This window comes from Mus caroli, unplaced genomic scaffold, assembly GCF_978045245.1.
Source record: "Mus caroli unplaced genomic scaffold, Mus_caroli_1 scaffold_1, whole genome shotgun sequence".
Classification (NCBI taxonomy): Eukaryota; Metazoa; Chordata; class Mammalia; order Rodentia; family Muridae; genus Mus; species Mus caroli.
The window spans coordinates 87,335,678-87,355,073 of NW_028227256.1; the positions used below are offsets into that span (position 1 = coordinate 87,335,678).

General features: G+C 48.4%; 1 protein-coding gene across 1 annotated transcript in view; it reads right to left on the reverse strand.

The window, feature by feature from the left end:
* Col6a3 (collagen type VI alpha 3 chain) overlaps positions 1 to 9,874 on the reverse strand; it is a 76,684-nt gene extending 66,810 nt beyond the window's left edge. Inside the window, exon 1 of the mRNA XM_021161500.3 lies at positions 9,653 to 9,874. The gene's annotated coding sequence lies outside the window, so the exon portion shown is untranslated. The remainder of the gene's footprint in view (positions 1 to 9,652) is intronic.
* Positions 9,875 to 19,396: the final 9,522 nt, after the last annotated feature.

The following is a 19,396-nucleotide window of genomic DNA, read 5'->3' on the forward strand; positions in this document are numbered from 1 at the left end:
AATGGCTTTGTAATTAGTCTAGAGCTGCATTTTACTGACAGGCCAACATATGTGAAAACTCTGAAACTTTCCCACCATTGTGCACCAAACTACATCTCTGAAAGAGCTATGCCCCAGGGACAGGGTGCATTCTTTTGTGACTCTAAACCCAGCTATGCCACAGCCTGCCACCATATTCCATTAGTTTTATGCATCACAACTTCAATCAAAAGATGTGCATGCAGGTCTTCTAGCATTCCAGTTCAATGATTTCAGATATTTAATTCATTCAGGAAATGTAAGGCTTTAAGTAACATTGTGTATGTATGTGTGAATGGGTGTGTATGTGTGCATGTGTGTGCATGTGCATATATGTGCATATGTGTGCATATGTGTTCATGTGTGGAGAGGACAGAGGTCAGTGTTATGTGTTTTCCTCAACTGGTTTCCACCTCATGATTAGAGACAAAATCTCTTCCAGTGAACCCAGCATTCACCGGTTGGGCTAGGCTGACCTACAAGCCTCCAGGAATCCTGCCTCTGCCTCCCAGAGCCAGGACAACAGGTGTGCACAGCCACACCTGGCTCTTTATGTGGGTCTTGGATACAACTCTGTCCCCAAGCTTGCAAGGCAAGGACTTCACTAGCTGAGCCACTGTCTCATCTTTCGAGGAGTATCTTGTGGGAGAATTAGGATACAAGAATATTCTAGCACCTCGCTATGAGGCAATAGTCGTGGGATTTATGGAAGGGGATAGGTGGGGCCTGAGGTAAGGGCTGTCTGACCACTGTTGAGTCTACATTGAGGACAGGAAATGCTCTGCAAGCCACATGGACAGAAAGCTCACTGTGGGTGAGTCATATGGAGTCGTTTTGCTAACGATCCCTGCCCCTCACACAGGGGACTCCTTTGAATACACTAATCCTACCATGTGTTAGTCACATAATGAGTCACTCTGGAGCAACCCCTAAAGCTCCTTCCTAGCCTTCCGTGCTCCCTAAGCGGTGATGCCATGGCTCTGTGAAGATGTTTGAAGCCACCAGCTAATTGAGTTTCTCTAAGGAAATGGCACTCGTGTTACGTGAGTGGCCTGAGCATTCATCTCGGAAGAGCAGCTCCCTAGGTACCTGATGGCTCCAAGAGACGAAAGAGACACAGCCCAAATAGAAGCTTCTTCCCCAGACTCCATCCAGATGTTGAGGGAGAGGGGAGGATGGGAGAAGCCCCTTCACCTCTGAGAAGCAGGGCAGGAGCTGATGCCCTGGGTTGAGGTGTCCTTGAGGTCCAACAAAGCTGCTGGATCCTCAGGTGTGAAACTGAAAAGAAATTGTCTCCATGGTTTGCTGTCAGGAAATCTAAGCTCTGGGATGTAATGAGCCACACAGTAGAGTTAAGGGTAAATGGAGTCATTAATACATATTCACCCAAGGAGTGGGAGCCCCTTACATCATTGGACTGCATCCTCTTGGTGATGAGCGCAAGAAGCACTTGCAGGAAAGGAGCTTTTATTGAGGTTGCACTAATCTAAAGGTGTCGAGCCTCAGCTCCCAGACAGTGCCCTGGATAGCTCTTTTTAATGAGGGGGGACAAAGGTAGCCACACCCTCTCTTCTCCCACTGCCAGTCTCATTACTCTCAGGGAAGAGAGAGAAGTAACCACCGGGCAGAAGAAATCAGCCACTGGGTTTCTATCTTAGAGGCAGGATTTCCCACCTCCTTCCCTGCATCCAGGGGCTGTGCACCGCTCCCCCCATGTTAAAGCAGGAAAACTAAAACAGGATGAGGAAAGGGGGTTTGCAGAAGCCACACAGATAAAACAAGATAGGGTCAGCATCCAAACTCAAGTCCACAGCTCCAAGGAAGGAATGAAGCCTAGGAAACAGTACAAGCTAGGCAGGCTTTGGCAGGGACCTCCCGGACACTCCCAGAGTCATGGTGGAAGGAAGAACAAATGTCCTTGGTGTTGGTGAATGTCTGGTTCTTTTCTTCCCCGTATGAAAACATAAAAGTCAGACTTGGCTGCCTGGGACCCTTGTGCTGGGTGGGGTGGGCTGTCCTTTGTCAGAGACTCTGTGCCCTCAAGGCGACAGACTCAAAAAACCCAAGTACAATATTAACTGTATCCTCCCCTTTCTGGTTAGCATGTCTAAGTGCGCCACTTCTCTGTCTCTTTTTCACAAAGTTGAAGTGTCTTTTCCCAGGTGGTTGCTACCTACTTGAGGTCCCAAGAGACTCCTTCTCATCAAGGTTGCCCTACACAGTCTTCAGCTTGCAGTCATAAGTGTATCGCACAGACTTTCCCAGGCCATTTTGCAATTCTGTTAAATTAGTTTTCATTAAGCCTCCTCAAAAGCATTTCCATTTTCCATGTTTGGAAATCTTTTTTTTTTTTTTAAGAGAGAGAGACACACACACACATACACACACACGCACATGAGGAAGTAATTTTGAAACAAAGACTTAAGTGCATCCAGAGCTCCCATTTTGAAGTCTTTCATTTCATTTGTCTCCAGGCAACGCTTTATGAAACCAGGCAGCTCTCCTATAGAGTTCTGAAGCCTCCATTAACACCTCACTGTCCCGCTTAAACTGGGGCCGCGGCCAGAGCCTCCCTTGGCCTCCCCCCTCCCCACTGTGGAATGAAATCTCAAATTGCAAAAGAGTTCGGGGTGCTCCCTTACCCTGGCCTTTACCACCCTCGTTTCTGGACTTTTAAGAATCAAAATAGGGACTGCGGGCGGCGGGGACTCGGCAGTTAAGAGGATGCACTGTCCTTGCAGAGGCCCCAGGTTCTGTTCTTGGCACCTGTACCAGGCAACTCATGACAACCTGAAACTCTAGTGCCAAGAGTCTCTGTGGGCCATGGTCACACACACAATTAATTAGTTAATTAATTTTAAAAAGGGGGTTTTTGGCATTTCGAGACAAGATTTCTTTGTGGTGCCCTGGCTATCCTGGGACTTACTCTATAGACCAGGTTGGCCTCAAACTCTAAGACCCACCGTGTCTCCACCTCCTGAGCCCTGGGACTCTAGGCACACAGGGCCATGGTGTATTCGATACTAGCTAGAGACTCAGAGCAGGTACAACTTGGGTTTCGAGTATGCTGAGCAATCATCCAGCCACGTGAGGGGCGTCCCTGGCTTCAGGGCCTGTTTTATGTAGGTTGGCTTGTTTGTTTGTTTGTTTGTTTGTTTGGGGTTTTTGGATTTTGTTTGTTTGTTTGTTTGTTTGGGAGGGTTATTTTGTTTTTCCAGACAGGGTTTCTCTATGTAGCCCTGGCTGTCCTGGAATTTGCTCTGTAGACCAGGCTGCCCTTAAACTCAGAGATGCACCTGCCTCTGCCTCTCACAGGCTGGGAAGCCACCACTTAGGGATAAAAAGAAATCTTTCCCTCATTGCCTCTCACAGACTCCTTAGTTGCAGAGATCCTATGGTGAAGCCTAAGAGAAGAGGGTGGGGTTTACTATGGCACTGGATGGTACAACTTTGCAGAAACCTTTAAAAGCAAATGATTTGAGACACACCTTTTAAAGAAACGCATCTGAAATTGAGATTGTTCTGTTTGATTGACAACCATTGCCTTGCAGTTTTGTTCTGTGACAGTGCTCAACAACAATTTGAATCTACATCTTTCCTGTGACCACAAATTCTTTCAACATTTCTGATCCTATATGATCCTACATGAGCAACCCCCCCTCCTTGTCACCTAACAGCACGGGAGGGTGCTGGCTCCTCCTGGTGGGACCTCACAGAGCAATGCCCAGATGCTTAGCAGCCATCATGGGATGCTACTGAGAAGCATTGGAAAGAGGGTGTGGCCACCTCTCACAGTGAGACCTCCCCAGAGAAAACAGGGAGCCCCTCAGACGCATGCTAAGCCCCTCGGGGGTTAGCTTCTTTCCTTCTCTAGAAGCAGCACTCGGAAAGCAGAGGCAAGAATTTCCGGAATTCAAGATGAGAAAGCTACATGGTGAGTTAGAGGGGCCATCCTGGGCTACATAAGCCCCTGTCTCCTAAAGAGGGAGCGGAGCCAACTCCAGACTAACCAGATATTTAGAAACGGGCTTGAAAATATACTCCTAAAATACACAAAAATAACCATGAAGCAGAAAGCTCTGAATCTGTCGTACCAGAGGCCACCGTGGAACATAAAAGGCATTCTATGAACTGTGTGGAAACCAGATGAGGAGACGCTGTGCCCGTTTCTCCAGCTAATTATAACCATTAGGCAGAGACTGGCTGGGTTTTAACAGTCAGAGAGAGAGCCTGCTACAAACTGCTTCACAAGCAATTATGCAAGCAGCCACTCCTTCCCAGCCCACGACACAGGCCACAGTTGGCTCTAGCTCGCGGCACGTCTCACATTTATCCCATTTCTTCCTTTCTTGGCCAGGGACTCGAGTTCCACCAGCCTCTGAAAACCATGTGTGCCGCCACAGAATCGTGAATGCGAGCGGCCACGGCATCTCACAGCCCAAGGAAAAGTTTCGGTCTTTGCTGGCTTTCAGGTGTGAGAGAAAAACTCATCCTAGGTAGACAGATCTTGTATCAGTTTGTCTACCTCCTTACTGTCTCTACCAGTAACCTCTCCTAGAGTTACTACTTAGAAGTAAAACAAAACTGTGTGACCTGGCAGGGATCCCCGGACTCCGGACTCCTGTGTTATATCTGCAGCCACTACGTCTGACTGAGCAGGTCTCTGACATTCCACATTCCCTGTAAGGCCATAGGTGGGTTTAAGTGGAGCTGATTCCAGATGCCAGTGCTGGTTGCTGACTCAACTAGAGAAGGTTCCAGAAGTGAAAAGCCAGTTTCCTGGAATAGTTCCCCCTGAGACCTGAGTCATCTCCAGCTGCTGGTCAATTCTGAAATTAAAGTGGCCCATGAGCTCTTCCTGCCAGTGGACAATTCCCAAAGCACTGGGACTGTGGAAATCGGGGATACAGAGCACATGGGGGGGTTCCACAGAGATGGCTCCCAGTGAGGCTTTCCCTGGTCACTTCCAGCTCACAAACAGCTCCCCATATTTCCTGATTGCTAAAGTTAGTGAGGAGAGAGGATGGCACTGGGCACCACACAGCCAGACGCTGCAAGGTGAATGGTGGATGGTGACTTGGCAAAGCATTCTCTATTTGTTTCATTTCTCCCATTTTTTGAACATCCAAATATTTTTTTTCTTGAGACAGTTTCACATATGTCACCCTGCCTGGCCTGAAACTCACACTGTAGCCAAGACTAGCCCTGAATTTCTGATCCCCCATCTCCATCTTCAAAATGCTGGGATTCTAGACATGGGTTACCACTTCTAGATTCCGTGGCACAGGGAACCACTTTCCCCCCATGGAGCTATAGATCCCAGATCCTCCAGAGTTTTTCAAACAACAGTGACTCCTCTGCCACATCTACTCCAAAGAAAACCTGGGAAGCGTAAGATACCTCTCTTCCCATGGGATTTCTTAAGGCCTATTCACCCCACCCTGCCCCCATGCCTGGGTCCTGGGCGCATGCTTGGTGGAATCCATCAGGCAGGTGCGGAACATTGGGTGGGGCTGGCTTTATTACTGCTCCTAACACTGTAGCCACACACCAGCATGTCACCTCTCTGAGTAACACATCCCATGTCCCCAGAAGGACACCAAGACAATGTTCTCTGCGCTATCTCAATAGCCAAACAGAAGTCATGAATTTTGCCAACCTGATCTTGAAGCTTAGCACCCTGGAGCCTGATTGATAAGCAATCCTGAGACCATGTCGTGGGACACCTAAGAGAAGGTAGCGGTGCTCTGAGATGAAATTCAGTGCCTCGGGGCCTCTCTGATAAATAATGAAAAGTCAGAGAGTCAACAATGTGTTTTCATCAACAAATACTTAAAATGAGATATTTATGTGAAATTCTTTCAAATATGTTTCTCTGCTGGGAAGAGCAGCAAAGGGCAGGCTGTGGACCCTTCAAGAGCTATCAGATTAGGGGACGTTACTACCTTCTCCGGTGTTCAAATACGAGACTATACAGTATGTGTGCTTGCCTGCTTTAGTCCCCAGGCTTTCTATGGGAGCGCTTATAACTTAGACTCAGGCAATGTTTCCTTTAAAATTTGCCAGTTGCCCGATGCTCTTGACCTGGAATTACTTAAGAGCAGAGAATGTGTTGTATGAAGGCATAATTTCATTTCTGTATGCTCATACACAAGCAAGGAAGAAAAATGGAATTTTAAATGTATGCCCGGCACAGAGACTTGGCTGGAACAGCCAATCCTAGCTGCCACCCACAAGCTGGGGTGTAAATTGTTGACTCCCTATGAGCCCTGAAACCCCACCCTGGAAACCGCCAGGAACTTGGATTTTCCAGGCACGCCAAGGGATACGCTGCCCTCTAGAGAAAAGAGTCCAGAATGCATTCCCAGAAGCAGCTATGTGCCCACTCAAACTTCCTTTCCCAAAACAGACCCGGGAGATTGGGATGCATTAAGAATTTCAGTTTTAAAACCTAACATAAAATTCATTGCTACAGAGGATCTCTCTTTTTAAAAACCAGGACCTGGCTGGCACTCCCCATCAAGACACTCACGGCCATGATGGGGATGGCAGTGGGTTTTATGGGGAATTATCACTTGGGGTTTGGACCATGAGCAGCACCAAGAAGCTTTATAAGAGGATAAGCAGGAGAATAGAGAGAAATGTCCTCATGTACTTTAACAACATGTGTTAGAACCTGGAGCAGGCCTGGAGAGAGGGCTCAGCCAGTGAGAGCACTCACTGCTCTTGCACCGGACCTGAGTTTAGCTCCGATGTGAGGTTGCTCACAACCACCCGCAACTCCAGCTCCAGAGGGATCCAACGCCTCTGGCCACTGCAGACACCTACACTCGTGTTCACACCCACACATGTGCACGTACATGATTAGAAATAATTTTTTTTAAAAATCTTAAAATTTGAAGCACTTTCTGGGTTTGGCTGAGCTACCGACGGGATTTTAAAATGTCACTTCCCAAGTCACCAACTATTTATGTGTGTTTTTACTGCCTGTCTGCCACAGCCAGGACACCATGTGCAGTTCCTGCCTGTGGGTCAGTCAGTGGAGAAAAGCTTCCTCAGTACACAGTGCCTCCTTCAGCCCTGGACATCACCTGCCGCCCATCCCCAAGAGACACCAGATTTGCAGCTTCTTCCACAGAGACGTGACAGCAGTTTCATTGTTTGCATGCCTGCAAGAGCATCTTACACAACACAGTTGGCAACTCACTAGTGAGTTTTCAATCCTGAATGTGGAATTTCGCATAAAAGCAGGTGGTGTCACAGCACAGACAGCAGCGCTCTATTTTAGCCACTCTTTCTCCAAGTCACCAAATGTCTGGAAAGAGCGGGAAAGCAAACCGAGCCCTGGATGGTACATGTCTCCACCCACTCCAAAGGAGGAAGGTGGTTTCAGGAGGAAACCGTAGCCTTGAGTCCTGGGGTCTGTAGGTTTTACTCCAAAACTAAGGTCAGAGTTCACAGCTCCAGAAGCTGGGTGAATAGAGGAATTTTCCGTACTCTGTGGTCATTGATACATTGTAGATTGTACTGTCTGAAGTCACAAAACTGCAGTTATCGTAGGATAAAGCACAGTGCAGAAACACAGACGATGCTTGCTCTGAACCATGCTTATCTTGTCTCAGATACATCGTTAGGTTCCCAAGCTTGACGGTCTCCACCAGAACGGGGTGTGGTACACACCTCCAAGGTAAGATATGCTCTTAGGCCAAAGGATACCTCAGTCACCCTCAAGGAAGGCACTGGGGCCACACCCTCTAGTTCCCAGACTGAAAAAATCCAGGAGAGCCATTCTCTGTCACCCATCCTGACCATCTTCCCCACCCAGTGTCAGCTGAATGGCTTTCCCCTGCTGAGAGAGAGAGAGAGAGAGAGAGAGAGAGAGAGAGAGAGAGAGAGAGAGAGAAATTCTCTTTGTGGCAATGTAAAGTTTTGCCTGATGAAAGATGCCCAGACATTGGACCACTGTCCCCAATCATAAATCTCTCTCAAAGAAGTTCTACACCCCATTCCTTCAGCCTCAGCAGAAACCCACAGCACAAAATTCAGGCTATTACTGTAAGCCCTCCGTGCCATCAAGCTGGCCTCCCGAGTGGAATCCTGCGTGGGCCTCCCTTCATTCCCCATGAGTTGTGTACCCTTGTGAAGACTGAGTCAAGTGTCCTATGGCTTTGAACAGATTGTAACAGATGAACAGTCTCCTCAGAGGGGATCAGTCTGTCAGCCCATCCCACATGGAGGTCTAAAGGGTCCCCTACTGCTGACTCATCAACTCCATGGCTCCATCAATGAAAAGGATGCTACTGAAAGTCAGCCACTCAGGTGGGCCCGGCCAGTAGTCCAGCATCTCAGAGCTTCTCCCTCTTCACCCATAAGCCAAGGATGACAGCACTGGAATCTTCTAGCTCAGAATCATCCAGGAAAGAAGTCAAAAAGTCCCAGTAGTGGAAGCTACAGCAATCAGCTGGTCCCATATTGTTTTGTTAAAAGCAATATGATTTTTATTTTAAAGTCTTTTCCACATTTCAGCTTGCTCTGGGAAGCTGAAAACTGTCCTCAGGTCCCATGAGTCCCCTTGAAGCTCTGAAACTCTGGGGTTTTCATCTGGAGTCAGCTCTGGGTAGGGAGAGAAATGGCTTCTCTAGGGTGTAGTGTGCCCACTGGTGCTCATAACAGCTTGGCTTGAAGTCCACACCAGTCCCTAAGTTTGCCTGGGCTTTTGTGAAATTCATTTTTCTTAGCCTTTCTCCAGTACTCCAATGAACCCTTCCCATTGGCCCCACCCTTGCATTGATCCCATGGTAGCTTGAAATAGGTCCCCAAATGGTCTGGCAACCATCCAGGAACTCTCTTCCATCCTCAGTGAGAGAGGGCCTGAACCCCACCCTGCATCCTCATGGCCAGGGAATAGCCCTTGGGCCTCCCAACTTGGCACAGGCCTCCCATCTGGACAACCCACGGCAGCCCAGTCCCGAGCCTTGCCTTATCCACTGAGGAAATTGCTCTAGTATCACATTGCGCATGCTTTAGGCCTGCAGTTCCCTTAAGCATCCTCAAAGGACAGATCCTACAACAGTGACTTCAGATTCCTAAAAAGATGAAGCAGCAGCCTCGATGGCTGTGGCTGAGTAGCTCCGGTCCAGCCCTGCGACTGGCACCAGTATCTCTCCAAACTCGGAAGACAGCAGTTTGCCTGACCAGCCTCTGCACTTAAGAGTATACCCCTACCCATGACTCTTGGAGAACCCAAAGAGATGAGCTCTCTCTGGGGTCCACTCTGCAGGTTGCCCTATGCTCCCATCAGATGCCTCTGCAAACAAAGCAGCTGGTCTGGGGAAGGAGAAGCGACTTTTAACAAGCCAGCAGGAGGAGAGCACCAGTCAGAAGTGCATAACATGCAGGCAGGGACACACAGGACACTCCCCGCAGCAGCAAACCTAGGGGCAATCAGGCAATCCGTGACCTTCAGCAGGTTAAAGAAACCCTTGTACCACAAAGGAAAGAAAGAGCAGCGGACTCCTAAAGTATGTCCAGAAAACTGAGTGACGGGGTGACCGTAAGAGCCACTAACTCACTTCTGATTGAAGTGTTTCCCTCACACCACAGAGGAAACGAATAAGTAAAAACTCACACTTACCCTGAGCGGACCTGAAGACGCGTGTCCCTGGGCTTCTAAACTCAATCACGCTTCACCAGGATGCATAGTCTTCTCTCTTGCTAAGTCTCCCTTTCTTCCTGCAACCCTTCTCCACCACGGAACAGAGGATCCAGAATCAGAAGACACAGTCTCCTCTTGCAATCCTCGCTGGAAGCTGGAGCCTAGAGAACTGAGCAGCCTTTGGGGAAAGGCTGAACTCCAAACTGGACAGGGTCCAGGGGTACAGTCAGGGCTTCCTCCTGCTCCTCCTCTCACTCCCGCCTCTCTCTCCCTCCTCCCCTGCCTTCTTCTCCTCCTCCTTCTCCTTCCTTCCTCCAAACCCCTCTTCTCCCCTCCCTGCCATAGGACAGACCCAAACTGTAAATGAAAACCAGACCTGGGGCTCTGTTGCTTCTGGCCTGCTCTGCAAGCTGATGTCACCTATGAAGGCCGTCTTTGCCTTACAAGCATTTAGCTGGACTCCTGCAAACTCCAGCTCTAGGAAGGGGGTGGGGGGAGGAAATGGACCATGAGCTAGAAGGAATTAGATTTTTCAGTCATTGGTTACTGAGGTAAGACTAAAGTGTGGTAAAGATGAGACCTGAAAGAGTGAGACCTAAACAGCTTTAGCCCCATGGTTCTTGACCTTTCTAAGGCTGCGACTCTTTAATGCATGCTGTGGTGACCCCCAACCATAAAATTATTTCATTGCCACTTCATACCTGCAATTTTGCTACTGTCATGAATTATAATGTTATGAATTGGATATTCGACCCCCATCGGGGTCACAACCCACAGACTGAGAACTGCCAGAGGCCATAAAATGTTTAATGCCTGAGCAAGAGGACCTGAGGTCTGTCCCCAAAATACACATTAAAAGTTTTTTTTAAAAAGCCAATGTGGTGTCAAACCATCACTGGGAAGGCAGAGAAAGGCAGATCCCTGGGTCTTACTGGTCAGTGAATTTAGCTGAATCAGTAAGTACCAAATAAAGACAGAGAGAACCTATCTCAACAAGAAGGAAGGAAGGGAAGGAGGGAGAGAAGGAGAAAGGAAGGGAAAAGAAGAACAGAGAAGAGGAGGGGAGGGGAGGGGAGGGGAGGGGAGGGGAGGGGAGGGGAGGGGAGGGGAGGGGAGGGGAGGAGAAAGATGGAGGGGCTGGAGAGATGGCTCAGTGGCTGCTCTTGCAGAGGACCTAGGTTCAGTTCCCAGTACCCACATGAGAGCTCACAACCATGTAGGTCCAGGGGATCTGACACCCCCATCATTATGTATACAGACATAAATGCAGACAAAGCACTCATACACATAAAGTAAAAAAAAAATTAAATAGTTTAAATGCACTTCAATAGCTACAAAAAAAAAAATTAATGAATTTGCCACTTCTACCCATCACCTTTTGGGCCAGGCCTCTAGCAGGAAAAAGAATGAGTTTTGGAATTTCTCCGTGGGTATCCATGGTTTTCAACCACCATCAGAAAGAAAAACAGGAAATGCAATCTCCCCCCCTCCACCCTCACCACACCCTCCCATTTCTTCTTGAAGTTTCTGAACTGAGACCTCGCTTAATAATCTCTCTTTTCAAATATCAAACCCAGCAATTAGCGTCGTCTCCTTGGCTTGCCGCTAACCAGAGTTCTGTTTGCCAGCACGAAAGGCAAGAGGGCTAGAGTTCTATACATAATGATCCTGATTGTGAAGCTCGGTCTCCTTCTGGACGCACACTGGGGTGGGGGCGGTTTTCTGGCTCAGACTCCTACAGAAACTCTCCAGTGGGAACACGGGTTTCTACAGAGCTTTGTACCTTTCAAAGCACTTTAAAGTACATCTCTCAAAAACCTCAAGGATCTCCCCAACCTGAAACCCTTTCATACTGGAAAGAGGGGTGCACTTGGGTGCCAGAGAAGAACATGGGTTCCTGCTGTGTCCTTCTCCACTTTATTCCCTTGAGACAGGCCTCTCACTGAACCTGGAGCTCAGCTGTCAGCTGCCAAGCTTTGGCAATCCAATCCCGTCTCTATCCATCCAGCCCCCTACACACACACATACACACACACACACACACACACACATGGCTGAGGCTGCAGGTGCACACTTGGCCACACCTAGTTTCTTAAGTGGGGGCTGGGTATTTAAACCCAGGTCCTGATACTGACATACCGAGTGCATACCAAGTGCTCTCCACTCCACCATCTCTCCAGACCCCATGAGAATTTAGGTAACATGAAATTATGCTCCTGTTTCGAAGGTGAGTAAAGCCACATCCCAAGAGGACAGGTTATGATCCCCACTGAGTTAGTAGCAGAACTCGAGTCAGAGCCCCAACTTTGGATACCCCTACGTTTCTCACCACTCAGCCATCCAGTGGCTCATGTGAAAAGTTAGATGTCACAAAACATCGAGAGCTATCTGTATTTTACTAGGAGATCCCATCGAAGCCATGTGCAGAAAGCGAGATCATTAACTCCTTCCATGTGTTACCTCCTTCTGATAGAGGGGAGACAGGAAGGCAACACCCCAGAGAGAATCTCAACCCTGCATCTCCATGGCTTCCTATGCTCTGCTGCTGAGAATACACTTGCTGGGTGTGAGGTGGGCAATGGGCATGCAGACCTGAATGGGCAGGGGGCAGGGAGGGGGTTCCCTCATCCACCTCCTTTAAGTAAAAACTGGAGTAGAGGTTCTAGGCATTAAACCATGCTCTTCATGTGACATGGGGGGCAGCATTCTCTTTGTCACATGCTCACAGTCCTCTCTGTACCATGCAGGCATGGATCCTGGCCTCACAGAACACCAAGGTGCTTGCTGCCTCTCCTTTGTGTGGAGTTCAAGATTAGCACTAGGGAGAACCATCTAGCCCATGGCTTGCCTTTGCTACAGATAGACAACTTTTAATGACAGCTGAATACTGTGAGCAGCTCACCCCCTGAGGTCAACTGAACCAGCACTTTGCACAGGATGCCACCGGTGGTTCTCTCTGTCAAGTCCAAGTGCAACTGTGCTTTTTCAAAACAGCTACTTCCTTGCTCACTATTAGACGGGTGCTAGGCCAGCTATGATGAGGAGCAAAGAAGAAAATACCTTTGCACAGCAAGGACTTAAACTCTTTATAACGTGATGGTTACCATGATCTAGATTCCCCCCTCCCACCTCACATGTGACTGCAGAGCCTTCTGGAACCTGGCGGCACCCCGTGACACATCTCCCTTGTACTGGCAAGGCGATCCCACCCCTATGTCTTTCTTTCCCAGCCACCCATATTTGGTATTCTACTCTACCACTTGATTCCAGGGGAGACCCCTGTTGCCTTCCCTGACAAGGAGTTAGTAGACCCATCTCCAAGGCTCCCTTGTGCTCAGGAGCTGGGTGGGGGTTAGGTGTACCTCAGACACATTACTGATCGCTGGGCTGCTGCACAAAGGTAAACCCGGGACACTGGTGACCACTCTGATTGGCCTTGTTTCTACAGACCCACAGTGTCATTTAGCAGATGCTCTGGGTGCCCCTCCCAGTGTCCTCCATAGTAAAGGAGGTGTCTACTGGTTTACACCCATACTCTTTTTGGGGACACTTTCTGTAGATTCTAGGAGGTGCACATTCTAGAGATACCATGGGTGAGGTAGCCACAGTCCTAGAAAGGCCTCCAGTGAAGGGAGACCCTGTCTAATCTCACCTCCTGAGTGCAGATGGAACCTGAATCTTGATCAGCATCACTTGCACCTGACAAGGACAGTGGGTCCCTCACTGAAGTCACTGTATAAAGTGGTGGCGAGACAATCACCCCAGCCGTCTCTCGCCATTTCAGAGGGCTCTGTCTCTCCTTAGCTTCTCTGGCCTGAATGTTTCTCTGAGTTCTTTCAAAATTCATGTGGTGGACTCCTGAGTCCCTGGGTGATTTTATGTGTCCCATGAGCTTATTAAGTCAGCTTTAAAACAGTACCAACAGCAGAATTACACATGAGAGGCTGAGAACATGGTAGTTGTTACTCTGTGCTTGAGGCTGGGTTCCTGAGCAGTCAGAGCAGACCCACAATGCCTGCCTCTCACAGGTCACCTGACAATTAGTTGTTACTTGGTCCATGAAGCTTGGTACATCAGCAGTCCTAATCAGGTGTCAGAAGCCAGCAAGGTTCCCAGAGAGCTGCTAGTTGCTAGTTCACAAAAAACTGGTTCTGCTATCAGCAGAGGACTCGGTGGCATCAACAACAGGGCGAGTCAACTCTGCAGCTGGATGAAGGCAAAGAAAGCACAAAGAGAGATGGTTTTCTGTCTACCGTCCCAGTTTTTCTGGACTGATTGCAGAAGGTACCCCTGACGATCAGGGTGGGCCTTCCCACATCAATAATGAAACATAGACACTTCTTTCTGAGCAGCTTCCTAGTCAGGTGACTCTAGTTTGTGGCAAGTTTACATTAAACCAACTGTAAAAAGTCCTTTGGGAAGTTTAGACCCTGAGAGTGGAGTCCTCATTCAAAACTCTGTCTGTGGGCCAGGATGCAGACCTCACTGAACATCAAGGCTGTTGGGTTTCTGTCCCCCAGAACTGTGGAAGTGAAAACTTTTGTCACCAAGAGCTGTGAATTCATGGTGTTTTAGCCAGCATCCCCAGTGGACGACGACTTAACAAAGTCAGCTGCTGTCTCATGAGAGCATCATATGGCAAGCAAACTTAGGAGTCTCTAGAAGCTTCCAACAGCCCCATACCAACAGTCATCAAGGGAGCAGGATGTAAATCTAAATCCTACAGCCACCATGACAGATTCCTGAAACCCACCACAGAAACCATGGAGAGACCCTAAGCTCAGAAAGACATGAACCTCAGCCAGCTAAATGCCAACCCAAGTAGGGAACCCAGCCAAGCCACAACCAAACTCTAGACCAGGATATCAAGGCAGGTACTGTGTGATAATTTGTTACACAGCACAGCCATGACTAATGCAGGGCTTAGCACTGCTCCTTTGGGGTGGTTCACATCGAGGACCAGCTTATGTGGGCACAACACTCCAGGTCATTGCCTTGGGACAGACAACGTCCAGTCATGACTCACACTCCAAGGCCTCATGGGATCCTACAGTCCACACCCATAGCCTGGACCCTGATGGGACCAACCCAGCCCACATACTGGACTCCCATGGGTTACCCTCAAGAGTACCCTGACTCCCTAGAATCCTTCAGTTCTGAGTTTCCATGAATCTCTGAGCTTCCATGAATCTCCTCAGCCCTGTTATGATTCCCCCTCTAACCCACACGCTGGCCACCCTGACCCTCTGGCCCGTTAAGATTTTGGGATCTCCTCGGCCACACCCTGGCTTCTTGTCCTGCCCTTCACCTCCTCTGTCTGCCCTCATGAGGTGGGTACTCTCCCTCAGCAATCACTTGCACAGGGCACCTTGTTTTAAGGACACTTGAGCATAGATACACCATCTTAGAGAAGCAAAAACTCCACCCTCTGGGTGTTAAAAGACAGTCACAGGCCATGGGAGCTGGGCTTAGCCTCCCAGTTCCCAGAAACTTTGATAACTGAGGGGACATCCAGAGTCCACATCCCAGCACCCAGAAGTCACTGAGGAGTACTGTTCTTCACCCCCTCAGCCCTGGTTCACAACTGTGTGGTCTGCTCCTAATTGCAACCATGGAGCAACCTTGCTTCCAACATCCTGAAACAGAGCAGAGGCTAGTGCTGGAGTTCCTAGGAAGTATGGCTAGAGAGCTGGCTCAAGGCTTCTCCTCTGAGGCTCCCCAACTCCAAGCACCAACCAGGTGATGCTCAGTAGCTAGCTCAGAGTCTCCTTCCTGCCGGGAACCTGACAGGGGCAGGTGAGTAACATCTCCTCCTAAGGCTCTTCTGACCCCTCCAGTCTCTGCTGCCCCTCTCCTAGTCCCTAAGCATGCTATACACTTAGGTTTACACAGATTGTCCAGGGCTCTGTTCTGCTACACAAGCAGTACCACCCTAAGCAATGTCGAACAGAGCAATCAGATGACCCTTTCCTTTAACCCACTGAAACCTAGGTGTGAAGGAAGCCACGCGGACAGTAGTCAACAGTCTCTGCTGGGTCTGGGCTGCTGACAGCTCTTTCCCTCCAGCGCCTTTAATCGGTTCAGAACACTGTCCTCCTCCTGCAGATCCTCCCAATGCTGCCTCCTCTGGGAGACACAGGATGGATGCGTCCAATCCAGACCCTCCTTGGGTGTCCACCTTGTGCACAGCTAGCCTCCACCCTGGGCGATGTGATTCGTGGTGCTGTCCGTCTGCTGCCCTCTGGAGGAAGCCAAGCAGAGAGCAGAGAGCAGGTGAGAGACAGAATGAAGTTTCCTTTCTGATTCCTGACATGAATGACAGGCCTGCCCCAGAGTTTGGTCTCACCCTCTTCCACCTCAAGTCCACCTTTCGTTACAGTGTCTTCATTTTCTGCAGCAATTCAAGTTAGGTTCCTGACACAGCCAAATGTGTCCTGCATGATGCCTTCCAAAAAGACAAATTACAAAATGTGCCCTGAGCCCTCAGGTCAGTGAGGCCCGCACAATAATTCCCTCTATAATGCTGTAACCCCTTCTGCAAGTGTTCCTTGAAATGGTCTTCTGAGGAAAGGAGACATAAGTGAAGTGATGTGAAAGCCCCAAAAGTAAACCCAAGGCAGGCTGTCTCCCCACAGCGTCAACCCAAGACAGGTCAGGACCTGGGGCCTGGGTCAGTCAGACTTTGTCTAAGACCTAAGAAAGGCAGCGTCAAGGAGAAGTATTTGGAGACTGTTCCAGGCACAACAGCCCATGGCCAGCTGGCTATGTTGCTGCTACACTAAGGAAGAAGGGGAGGTGCTGTGGTGCTTACCTCAGTCACCTCATGATAACAGTATAATAGCAATAGGAAAGAACTGTGGAGGGGGAATGTCTCTGTCCTGCCTGAGCCCTGGACTACCCACAGCCCAACCTACTTGCCCTTGGGGGTTAGAGGTGAGGGGGCTTGGAGTCAACAACACAGACTCCACAGACTCTCCACAGAGTGCCCCATTGGTCTTAAGAAAGCACCTCTTCTAAACAGCAGTTCCCAATTGGCTGGCATTGTCTGCATCAACAATCCTTGGTCTCTCAGGCAGCTAGTATATTTTTTTAATTTTTTTATTAGATATTTACTTTATTTACATTTCAAATGTTGTCCCCTTTCCCGGTTTCCCCTCTGAAAACCCCCTATCCCCTACCCTCTACCCCTGCTCACCATCCCCTCTACCCCTGCTTCCTGGCCCTGGCATTCTCCTACACTGGGGAGCAGTTAGTGTTAAGTAGAGGTGGCCGTGGCCATTCCTCCTACACCCTAGTGACTCACTTCTTCCAACTATGCACCCACCTTCCAGAGTCCCATCACCTCCTGATCATCTAACTAATTATAAATCCTTCAATGGGTTAATCCACAGATGAAGGTGGAGTCCTCATGGTCCCACTCACTTTCAAAGCCCCTTTCTAATAACCTCCCTCACCAAGGATAAAGCTTTCCATGCCATTAGAGGAACGTTGAGTATCCAAGTTATAATATGGTGCTACAACCAATCTTTGACCTGAAGACGATAGGAAACCCTTTCTGACAAAACACATCTTTTTTTTCCAATGAGAAAAGTACTGAGGGCATCAGCATTTATCTCAAATCAGTAAATTTGTGGGATACTCTAGCCCCTCCTCTAGGGAGATGAGAAGATGGTGGGACCCAGAAGTAGCACATCAGCACTGAGCCGACTCTAGGAAAATCTTGCAAGATCACACAGTTAAAAATATAGCAGTCTTCCTAGAAGTCTGTGAGCCGTAAACCAGGTTCAGCTGATTAATTTTAAGGATGTCACAAGCCTCAATATGAGAGGAGCCAAGAAACCTTCTGTAGTTGATTGGAATTCAAAGATTTTTTTAGCAAAGAGATGTTTGGTTTTTTAATTATATGGTGAGATGAAAATTCCAATTTTTTTTTACTCTTTTTCAGTTTGAAATGTGAATTTCCATTTGCAAAAAATAGGTGGATCCAGTCTCTTTTTAGTAATCTCAGGGTTGAGTTTTTTTTTTCTTCGTGCCCAGAGTCTATTCCTTAATGTCATCCTAGCCCCTGCTTCTACTTAACAGATGTGCCCTGAGAATCTGTGTGTGGAGACTAAGGACCAGAAGGTGGTGCCTGAACAAATTTCCATGGAAACTTCCCTCCAAGACCTACCTTGATGTTATTTGAAGGGTACCCAGAAAGTCCAGCACCCCTGCTTGAAAATGCCAAAAGTGGGCATGTGCATTTTACATCTTGGACAAGTAATGGCTGTGGAGACTGACCTTAGAGAGACTTGAAAACTAGAAACTGCATTTATGGAGACAAGGGGCAGATTTCGCAATGTCTTAGTTGGGGTTTGTATTGCTGCAATGAAACACCACGATCAAAGCAAGCTGGGGAGAAAGGGGTTTATTCCACTTACATTTACGCAGCACTGTTCATCACTGAGGGAAGTCAGGGCAGGGTGCCAAACAGGGCAGGAACATGGAGGCAGGAGCTGATGCAGAGGCCATGGATGGGTGCTGCTTACCGACTTGCTCATCATGGCTTGCTCAGCCTGCTTTATTATAGAACCCAGGACCACCAGCCCAGGATGGCATCACCCACAATAGACTGGAATCTCCCTCATCAATCACTAGTTGAGAAAATGCCCTGCAGGCTTGTCTACAGCCTGATCTCTTAGAGGTATTACTTAACTGAGGCTCTGCTTCCAAGTAAATGCCCTGGTGGCATAAGCACAGGCTTCCCCTATAAAAGGCTGGACCTAAACAAAGACATCTTGTGCTGGTATATAAGGCCATTGGAAAAATGGATAAGCCCTCACTCAACTGGGAACTTCACTGTTCAACAAATTATTCCATAATGCAGAGATTCCAAGTAGCTTCCAGTGCCTCCTCCCTGATATGAACAACCAATCACGCCCTCTAAGGAAAACCCCTAAGAAAGTGACAGAAATGTAAACAGCAGGCATATAGAAGAAAAATAGAGAAAGAAAGGCAAGAATGAAAACAGGGGAGAATGTAAAAGGAGAAAGAGAGAATGCAGGAAAGAAAGAAAGAAAGAAAGAAAGAAAGAAAGAAAGAAAGAAAGAAAGAAAGAAAGAAAGAAAGAAAGAAAGCCAGCCTGGGTGTGGTGGTTTGAATGAAAACAGCTCCCATAGGTGCATAGATAGTAACATGACTAGGAGGTGTGGCCTTGTTGGAATAGGTGTGGCCCTGTTGGAGTAGGTGTGGCCTTGTTGGAGGAAGTCTGTCGTGGAGGGTAGGCTTTGAGGTTCAAATGTTCAAGGCAGACCCAGTGTTACTCTCTCCTCCTATTGTCTGCAGATCTGATGTAGAACTCTCAGCTCCTTCTCCAGTACCACATCTGCCTGAATGTTGTCATGCTTCCTGCCATGACGATATTGGACCAAACCTCCAAACTGTAAGTCAGCCTCAATGAAATGCTTTCCATTATAAGAATTGCTGTAGCCATGGTGTTTCTTCACAGCAATAAAACCCTACCTAAGATAATGAGGAAGAAGAAAAAGAGAGCAAGAAAGGGGAGGAAGGGTATAAGGAGGGAACGGGAAAGAGGGAGGGGAAAGAAAAAAGGAAGAAGAGAAAAGGAGATTAAGGGAAGCAGGCATAATGGTGTACATCTTAAAACCCAGCACTCTAGAAGTAGGTGGGTTTCTGTGAGTTCAAAGCCAGCCTAGTCTATATAATGAAGCCAGCCAGTGCTAC